The sequence below is a fragment of the Elgaria multicarinata genome, chromosome 3 (assembly GCF_023053635.1).
Source record: "Elgaria multicarinata webbii isolate HBS135686 ecotype San Diego chromosome 3, rElgMul1.1.pri, whole genome shotgun sequence".
In the NCBI taxonomy this organism is placed as follows: Eukaryota; Metazoa; Chordata; class Lepidosauria; order Squamata; family Anguidae; genus Elgaria; species Elgaria multicarinata.
This window is the reverse complement of record NC_086173.1, coordinates 148,397,986-148,408,360: the sequence shown is the minus strand read 5'-3', so window position 1 is coordinate 148,408,360 and position 10,375 is coordinate 148,397,986.

Below are 10,375 nucleotides of genomic sequence, written 5' to 3'. Positions count from 1 at the left end.
GATTTCTGTGTCAGCCACACTAGAAATTACTTTTGAGAATTGATGTATAGGACCAGTTAGAATAACTGCAAGTTGGTACCGCAGAACACATAAAAGTCCCTGTCCATTGACCTGCTGGTGTAAACCTATTAAATCACTGTTGGTGGTCAGATGGTTACTCAGGGCCAAAGTAGACATGAGTTTGATGGTGTTGAAGTATTTTTGAAGTATGTAGATGGAGGCAGGGGTCCCCCCCACCCCATCACCAGCAGAAGAACCGCAGGTAGAGGAGAGGAAGAGTCTAGCCCAGTGTGCAGCTGCTATATAAAAAAAACAGAAATCCATGTTGGAGACCATTAGGAAAAGAATTGAAAATAAAATTCCCAATGCCAGAAAGTAGGGTGACCATATGGAAAGGAGAACGGGCTCCTGTATCTTTAACCGTTGTATAGAAAACGGAATTTCAGCAGGTGCCATTTGTATGCATACAGCACCTGGTGAAATTCCCTCTTCATTGCCACAGTTAAAGCTGCAGGAGCTATACTAGAGTGACCAGATACAAAAGAGGGCAAGCCTCCTGCAGCTTTAACAGTTGTGATAAAGAGGGAATTTCACTAGGTGCTGCATGCATACAAATGACACCTACTGAAATTCCATATTCTATCCAACAGTTAAAGATACAGGAGCCTTGTCCTCCTTTCCATATGGTCACCTTAGAGAATGTGTATGCCTTCATACAAATCAAGGCTGCAGCCACACTTAAAATACCATGTGTCCAGCTATGATCACTGCAGCTCAAAAACTGACATTGTAGAGCTGGAAAAGATGCAGCAAAGGGCAACCAAATGGATCAGGTGGCTGGAGCAACTCTCCTTTGAGGAAAGGTGACAATGCCTGGAACTGCTTAAAAGGAAAAGAAAAAAACGCAAGTAAGAGGGGACATGGCAGAGGTGTACAAACAGATACATGGTGTAGGGAAAGGGGAGTGGGAGACATTTTTCTCCCTCTCGCAGAATACTTGGATCCAGGGACCAACAAGAGGACGTTCTTTTTCACATTGCACATAGTCAAACTATAGAATTCGCTACCAAAAGATGTAGTGATGGCTCTTCATTTGAATGGCTTTAAAGGGGGATTAGTCCAATTCGTGGAAGATAAGGCTGTTAATGGGTACTAGTTGCGATTGCTATACAGTATGTCACCTCCAGCACCAGAGGCAGTCTGCTTCTCAATACCAGCTGCTGGGTGACATTAGCAGGAGGCTGCTTTTGCCCTCATGTTATGCCTACGGGCTTCCCTTGGGCATCTGGTTGGCCACAGTGTGAACAGAACGCTGGACCAGATGGATCTTGGTCTTATCCACCCAGCACAACTCTTCTTATGTTCTTCAGACTGCCTGAACCTGCTATTTCAAGAGTGGAGCCTCCAATAACACCAAGGGAGTGCTCCCACCCCACACAAATAGAAGTTTCTGGGAAGGGGTTTTTGTAGAGATCGCAAGTAGGAGGAAAGAGTGAAATTCCTCCGGCCACTTGGGCCCCTGCAGCTATTATTTATATTTCCAAAACGGTGGTTAATCACATCCACACAATTAACATCAAGTCTAGTTTGGCCCTCACTTGCAACTTCAAGTACAAATCTGAGGTCACAGTGATATTTATTGGAAGAAACGTTCGAGCCCTGAACAAACGTTTTCTACCTGAGGCGGTTAATCACTGTATCTACTTTTGCTGTCATTGCACAATTGAAATCCGAACTCTACACAAAGAGCTTGTCCTTTCCTGCTTTTCCACCACATAGCCTCTGGGTGGCACTGTGGTATAGCCAAATTGCACAAATTCGCAAGTAGGGAATTTCCCTTTTTTTTCTGCTTTCAAAAATAATACTCCATTTTCCTCACTCTAAAAAAGACCCAGGAGAGTGCTCTTTTCAAAACAGTAGTGAAACTGGAGGGAACATGACATCGTCTAAAGAACCCATAAACAACTGTGAGTAAGGAATCATGAGTGCACAATACTGTATTTCTTCGATTCTAAGACACACTTTTTTCCCCATATAAACATCTCTAAAAATGGGGTGCGTCTTAGAATCGCGGGTGCGATTCTTCTTCTTAGAATCAAAGCTTTTTTTCTGTTGGTGGTACTGAAATTAGTGTGCGTCTTACAATCGATGGCATCTTACAATCGAAGAAATACGGTAAATGCTTCGTGTAGAAAAGTTCTCAAAGTCAACCCATCAACCAATCATCCAGCACAAACATGAAACCTGTCCAATTTACAAATCTTTATTCAATATACCCACTGAAGACTTCAGCAACAAATGAAAACAAAATCAGGATTCTAGCAGGACAATTGCGAAAGAAAGAGATATTTACAAGCCATGCATACAGAACAAATGGAGGGTCACATTTGACTTGTTTCTTTAGCGAATGAGAGAAATGATTGAATTTCCATTATGGGGTTCTGCTTCTCAGATCTGATGGAGGAATGACATGCTGAATCCTCCCGTTAGCGCTTTGCTCCTCCTCGGAGGTAGCTAGCCGATTACGTGCTTTTATCAGCCAGTCCCACAGAAGGCCCAGTCCACATAGAAACATGATGCCAGGGATCAGCAGGAAAATCCGATAAAGAAATAATGGACCTGGCATTGAAAAAGCAGCAGAATTGTTATAACTCACGTTTCACATCACCTGTATGTGAATAACGACGCAGTATAAAGTACTATTGTTCCTCCTTTCCCAGACCTGACTTCCTCCGTGAGAATAAGTCCCTGGAATGAACTGAGTTTTGAAAAAACACAGGCCCTTTCTACACCAGCAGTTCTTCCAGGGATCGTTCCTGTGCATCCAAAAGCCACACAGGGGATCCCAGGAGCAGGCAGGGACGATCCCTCTATTTTCCTAGGATAACCCTTAGGTGTAGAAAGGGCCATAGTTCGAATTCTGCTGTGAGACTTCATTCTGTGTACCCCATTCCCAACTGGGTGGTGGTGGTGTCTATTCGTTCTGGAAGGCCTGAGGTGGCTCTGCGGTGGCACTGCATGGATTATACAACACAGCAGCCCCCTTGAAGCCATCACGGGGCTTTCCAGAGAAGCTCAGCATTTCAAAAGGCGGGGACTTAGCCTGACTTTTCAGGATGGAGTGAGGTGAACACAGCCCTTTTGCCATCCAACCTTGCTCCACCTTTGATGTGGAGACATGGGGCATGTCTACAAGAAGGGCTTTGCAGTAGCGGCGCATCATCTACATGATGCAGCCGCCATTGTGAAGCCATCCGGGGGCAAACCATGGAAACTCCACTCCAAAAACATCAGGCACTTAGCCTGACTTTATTTTGGCAGTGGAGCCCATGGCGCCCTCTGATTGGTCACAATGGGCGGCCCAGCACCTCTGTTAAAGTAAAAAACAACAATGGGGGGGGGGGAGGAGAAGAACGGGGCCATTCCTCCCCCTTTCATTTATTTTTATTATCTGTATCTGCGTAGCTGCGCAGCGCAGATACAGATAATAACATAAGAAATGGGGTGGGTGGGGAGGAACAGGCAGGCAGAGGGAGGAGACGTGGTTTGCCCAGTTCCTCTCCTCGCATCCTCCTCTGGCTGCCTCGTTCCTCCCCCCCTTGTTTGTTTAAATTTTTATTATCTATATCTACACAGTTGTGTAGATACAGCCAATAAAATTAAAAAAGGGGGAGGAACGGCCCCATTCCTCTCCTCCCCCTCCCTTTTAATTTGTTTTATTATTCCAGAGCCGGAAAATTCGCACTTGCGTTCCTTCCCGTGCAGATGCCAGGAAGGATCGCTAGTGCGGGAGCAAGAAGCTGGGGGCCTGGTCAGGTGGCTGATGACCCCTGATTGGTCATCGTCTGCCAGAGCAGGGGGTGGGCCCAACTCCCGGAATGTCCTCACACTTCCGCTGTCCGCTGGGATCAGCCGTTGCCACCCTGACACAGCAAAAGCACGGGGTTTTGCTTTATTCCAGCAGCAACCCACCACCGTATAAGAAACCCCCAGGTCAACATATTGAGTGGGGTTGTTTGTTAGTGATTTATTGAATATTTATCCCACCTTTTCTCTCAGATGTTCAGAGAGCATATATGTTATCCATTATAGTCCTCACAACAGCCCTGTGGTGTAGGTTAGGCTGGGGGGGGGGGGAAACCTGATACAATTTCACCTAGGAAGCTTCCTAGCTGAGTGGGGAATTTAAGCCTAGATCTTCTCAGGCCTAGTCCAATGTTGTCTACACTGCACTGCCTCTCTTTATTTGCCACCTTAATCCAGGGTTGTCAGATCTACTTTTTCTTTTTTTTACTAGAACCCCAAGATCCACTAGCCAAAGCCAGGTGCAAAAGACCTACAAAGAATTAAAGAACGAGTGCCCCTGACATCATTCTGATCCCAGGGAGTAGTTTTCAGTACCAGAACTGAACTGAGCTCACAGCCCTTTCTTGGTTACCCCAGGCTTTGTGAATTTCACCAGCTATTTTGTTGTGGCTGTTATTAAACGAACGGGAATCAGAAACCCTTGCTGATGTACTGCAAATCATCCAAAGAACTCTCAGTAGATTCTGATCTACCTTACTCCTTCTCCTGCCCAGATCCCTAAGGTGGGTGGTTGAACCTCTTTGAGCCTGAGGACTAAATTCAGTTTCGGAGGCCACATTCCAAAGCTGGTTGGGACTGAAGGCCAAAAGGGACAGGACCCCCAAATACCAGCATCTTTTAGCCTAAGGCTCTTACTGCCAGTAATTAAGCTGTAAGTGAGGCATTTCAACCTTTTAGGATAGAAAACAAACATACAAAAGCTGAGAAACCACGAAATGATTGAGGGAAGGGAGCTGGAACCTCTGGAGAGGGTCAGATTCAGATGTCATCTGGGCCAAACTCGACCCATGGGCCTGAGGTGCAACTAGGGTGACCATATGAAAAGGAGGACAGGGCTCCTAAATCTAGAACAGTTGCATAGAACAGGCAATTTCAGCACGTGCCATTTGTATATATGGAGAACCTGGTGAAATTCCCACTTCACCACAACAGTTAAAAATGCAGGAGCTATACTAGAGTGACCAGATTTAAAAGAGGGCAGGGCACCTGCAGCTTTAACCGTTGTGATGAATAGGGAATTTCACCAGGTTCTCCATATATACAAATGACACCTGCTGAAATTGCCTTTTCAATACAACTGTTAAAGATACAGGAGCCCTGTCCTCTTTTTCATATGGTCACCCTAGTGCAACACTCCTGCTGTAAGGTAACCACCCCTTTCCCCAATAATCAAACGAATTGCCCTCTTTCCTCCCCAGGGACTCTTACCCACAGCTGTCATCAAAATCCGGCCTTCGCAGGTTCTGTTTACGCCGGAAAGGAGCCGGTACTCCCCTTCCAGGTCTTTTGTCATGCGCATGACAACAAGTCCCATGCTGTGTAGGATGAGGTGATCCTTCAGCTCCATGTTGAAATAGTAAGAGCGCCCCCTGTTGGAAAGCATGATCCATTCACAGCGAGATGAAGAAGCGTTGACTCTGCACAGGATGGAGTAACCCCTGGTGCGATGCATGGGGATGAAGGCTTTCGAGTCACGGGGGATATAGCGGTGGATGGTGGGGCACAAGCCGGGCACTGGTGGAAAGAAATTAGGTGGGTGTAGACAGTTACAAACTGAAACGTATGCTCTGTTCCGTTCCAAAGGCTTGGGGGCAGTGAACATATAAAAATATATAAATAGCCATTGATCTATCCCATTCAAACTGAATAAAGTTCATTGAGACTCTCACCTGCCTTAACTCTGAACAAGAAAAGGTCAAGAATAAACAGAAGGTTTGCGATAATTATGAAAGGTGCTCAGGGTCATCCTTTTGGGAGGGGGTGTCCCTTAGTGCTAGAGTTGCCATACGTCCTGGAACACCGGGAATGTCACGATTTCCGAGCATTTCCAAAATGTCCCGGCCAGTCACTCAGGAATCCCGGATTCCTGTTCCAGCCGGCTGGAGAACTTCCAGCCTCTGAAATGGTGCCTTGAGCCTGCTCAGTGGAGTGTAAGACTCTATATTGAAGTTTCCTCTAGCTTTTGGGAACTAGTGGAGAAATGTAATTTAGTGTAATTTTTTTCTGTTTGTTTGCTTAAACCAGTGGTTCCCAAACTTTTTCAGGTCACCACCCCCTTGGTTCCACAAACTCATGCCCAGTGCCCCCTACCCTACCCTATAAAAATAATTATTCAGAATAGCCGTTTTCAACGACCCACTAAGGAAGATAACAATAAAATTCAAAACAGTAACAATTAATTGAATAATTATTCAAAATCCAAAGCACCCGCCGCAGGCTTGCCAAAGGAGGGAGGTAGGGAAAAGAGAGCGAACGCCTCTGTTTTGCAGCCAGCATGGCGGGGCACACCAAGCAGGGTAATGTCTCTTCATTAGCGTTTTGGTGCTTTTGAAACATTTCAATTCACCGTTAAAAGGACTCTTCTTAAACAGTATTAATACATGTGTGGATTCTTCCCCTATATAGCTTGGGACCAAACTACCTTCTCCCATAAAAATGTCCCTGGGTTTTAAGACCTTCTGGAGAGGCGCTTTTCGGAAAAGACCACTTTGAGCGCCCCCCTGCCGCCCCTTTGCCTCTTAACGCCCCCCTATGCAATCCCACCGCCCCCAAGGGGGCAGTACCGCCCACTTTGGGAACCACTGGCTTAAACTGTTCTTTGCCTATTGTTTATTTGCAGGTGCTTAAGTACTTTATGCTGCAATCCTATGCATACTTACCTTGGAATAAGACCTATTTAACTTAATAGGATTTGTTCCTGAGTAAGACACACATAGGATTGCAGTGTTAGATAACTAAAGCATAGATAGTTTTCTTTCTTTCCCTAGACCTTTACATATTGCTCAGGTGTTTTTTTTTAAAAAAAATCCTAGTCCCCCCCCCCCCCCCACACACACAAAAGAATTGTCCCGGTTTTGTGGATTCAGAATATGGCAACCCTACTTACTTCGAGCCGCTACCAAGAATGTCTCTCTCCTAGCTTCAGAGTATGAAAGTGGTTCCCTTTAATCGCTCTTATTGGCCCTTCCAACAAAACGTTGTGGTGATGTCATCATTGGCCTGGTGCTAGCAAGGGGTTCCCCAGCTTGGAAAGGACCCCAGGCCCACCCAATTATTTCTAGACAAGAATTAATGGGAGTGTATCCATCCTTTATTATCTTCAGTCAAACTTTCTGTCTTTTGGATATAACAATGCATTCATAGAAGGCAGTGACTTCAGATTGTACGACTGGGTTCCTCTCCCCTAGCCAGTCGGAATGTCCTAGGAATGAACATTTTGTTCTAACCCATTATACAGTCTTGATAGTGGTGCAAGAATAAGCCTACCCAGTGTAAACCTTGGTTCATGATCGAACTTCAGTCATGGAACTCACAAATGGATTGGGCTATCAAGACTCAGTTCCTTCTCTATAAAGCTGGAAGTGTGTTATTTATTTATTTATTTATTTATTTATTTATTTATTTATTTATTTATTTATTACATTTCTATACCACCCAATAGACGAAGCGCTCTGGGCGGTTCACAACAAATATGTTATACTTCAACGTCCTTCCCCAACCTGGTGCCCTCTAGAACTTTTGGCCTACAACTCCCATGCTGCTGTTTTTATACTGTTGTTTTTATGTCTCTGATGGTTTTTAAATTTTATATATTTTTAACATTTACTCTTTTTAGCTTTTGTGAACCACACAGAGAGCTTCGGCTGTGGGGCGGTATATAAATGTAAATAAATAAATAAATAAATAAATTCCTGACCTTTGGCCATGTTGGTTGGGGCTGATGGGAGTTGTAGTCTGAAACCTCTGTAGGGCACCAGATTGGGGCAGGCTGTACAGCAGTGTCTACATTATTTGCTTTCGTAGCACTAGGGCTTGCAAAGCTGCCATTCCGCCCAGCCCTTGGGCTCAGGCCTCTGGAGTCCCCTCCCTCTTCTTTTGCCCCCTTTGGGGGCAAAATTAGGGTGACCATATGAAAAGGTGGACAGGGCTCCTGTATCTTTAACAGGTGCATAGAAAAGGGAATTTCAGCAGGTGTCATTTGTATATATGGAGAACCTGGTGAAATTCCCTCTTCGTCACAACAGTTAAAGGTGCAGGAGCTATACTAGAGTGACCAGATTTAAAAGAGGGCAGGGCACCTGCAGCTTTAACTGTTGTGATGAAGAGGGAATTTCACCAGGTTCTTCATATATACAAATGACACCTGCTGAAATTCCCTTTTCAATACAACTGTTAAAGATACAGGAGCCCTGTCCTCCTTTTCATATGGTCACCATAGTTTTAAACATACAGCTTAAAGATTCACAGCTGCTAACAGGTTTGGGCTTACAAAAGATTAGACTTTATGAAAGGTATCTTGGTCTATCAACACCTGTTAGTCATGATTGCTAAATGGAACCTTCATGTTTAGGGGCAGTGTACCTTTGAATACCGGTTGTTTCCTGGAGCAGCCTGGCTAGCCACTGCGGGAAACAGGATGCCCAGGACATGGTTGACCCTTGATCTGATCTAGCAAGTCCGTTAATATAAGAGTTCTGTTTGCTCCCCCAGATGTGAAGTGTGTGTTGTAATAAAGAAGGGTGAGGCAGCCCTGCTGAATACCTGTAAATACTGAAGACAGAGGCCTACAGTCCATTCCACATGTCAGGCCCTGCCAAGCCAGCCCTCTTACCTGCTGCCTCTCCACTCATAGGCCCAGCCCTGACCTCTGTGATCCATTGTCCCAAAAGACCCTCGAAAATTAGGATCAAGGCAGAGGTGCACACCCACAATCTCTTTCCTTCTTGCAGTGGCGAACCGTAAGCCCACATCCCACCAACCACCCTGGCAGTTCACCAATGGGTGTTGTTTTGTTTTTAACATATGATGAAGGCAAGGGTTCCACCCTGACGTCACAATGGAACCCTTGCAGGGGTAACTGCCATTGCCCTCAGCACCAACAGGCTACTCAAGGTGTGCAGGATGTGTGTTATTTAGGCTGCCTTTCAGGGTAGAGTTTCATAATAAGGTGCCAGTGACCTTTCCCCTTTAGCCTGTGTCAGTTGTGATCACAATCCAGGAGGAACAAGCAATGTTGGACTGGGGAAAGGGGACAGAGAATCGGATTGGGTTTTCCTAGGCTCCTTGAGAGAAAACGTCGTGTGGTGGAAAGAGCGTTCAGTATTACTAAGGTTCAGCTTAGAATGGTGTTAATGGTCACGACGACAGGGCAACCCCTAAAGCCAGTGAAATAATATAGGGTGACCATATTTTGGAAACCAAAAAGGAGGACAACATGGTCACCCCCAAGGGGGCGTGTCCAGCACCAAGGGGGCGTGCCCACTCGAACATAGCCTTGGTCACATGTCTGATTTTACAGCACACATTAAAGACAAATCTGTTCTACATAACATCTTAATGTTAAAATCACTGAAATAAAGAACAAGCGAGAGATTCAATGTATCTGAAATTAACTTCACTCACTCCTACTTTTGTAGGTTTTGCTGTACTTTGAAGCTTTTGCTATACTCTGTGTGTTACATTCTCCCCTTCCCTCAAATATCTTTTCTGACTGTATCTTCACTCATTGCAAGCTGCTGTTGTTGTTAACAGGGTTTGCTACTGGCCCCAGATCTGTTTCAAATTTGGTATGGCTAAAGCTCTACCTAAATGCTATCATGGTGCCAACTTTCAGCTCTTTATCTTTAAAAAGGACGATTTAAAAAATAATTTTAAAACCTCAATTTAAAAAAAAAAATCCTAAAAAATCAATGGATGAACGGATCTGTTTCAAATTTGGTATGACTAAATCCCTTCCTAAGAGCTACCATTGTGCCAAGTTTCATGTCTTTATCTTAAAAAATGACGGAGTTACAAGCATTTTTGTTAATTTCCATTAGAGCTGCTCTTTGGGGGGGGGGAATCCAGATTTCCCCTCCCCCTCCCGGATTTGCCATCAAAAACCTGGACAAATCCAGGCAAATTCAGTCATATGGTCACCCTAAATAATATAAAGCTGAGATTGGCTTTCCCTGTGTTTGGCCTCCGCCTCTGGGAACAGAGGCAGTAAAAGGGCGCTTTCCGGACCCCCTGGAAAGAGTGCATTTTCCCCACGCTACGTTAATGGTGGCTGCCATTACTGCAGTGGGGGGAAAGTGCATGATCTTGGAAGCCAGGGCAGACCCACGGCTGAGTGCTTGTGGGGGCTCATGAGTGCTCGGGCGTGGGTCTGTCCTCGCACTGGGCATGTCCGGTTGGGTCCATGAGGGCTGGAAGGGGGGGTCCATTGCCCTTGTGGACCCAATTGGACACTTGTGACATCCTTGTCCATTGTAAAGAGAAGCTTTAGGCTAGCACACAGCCATCTTGT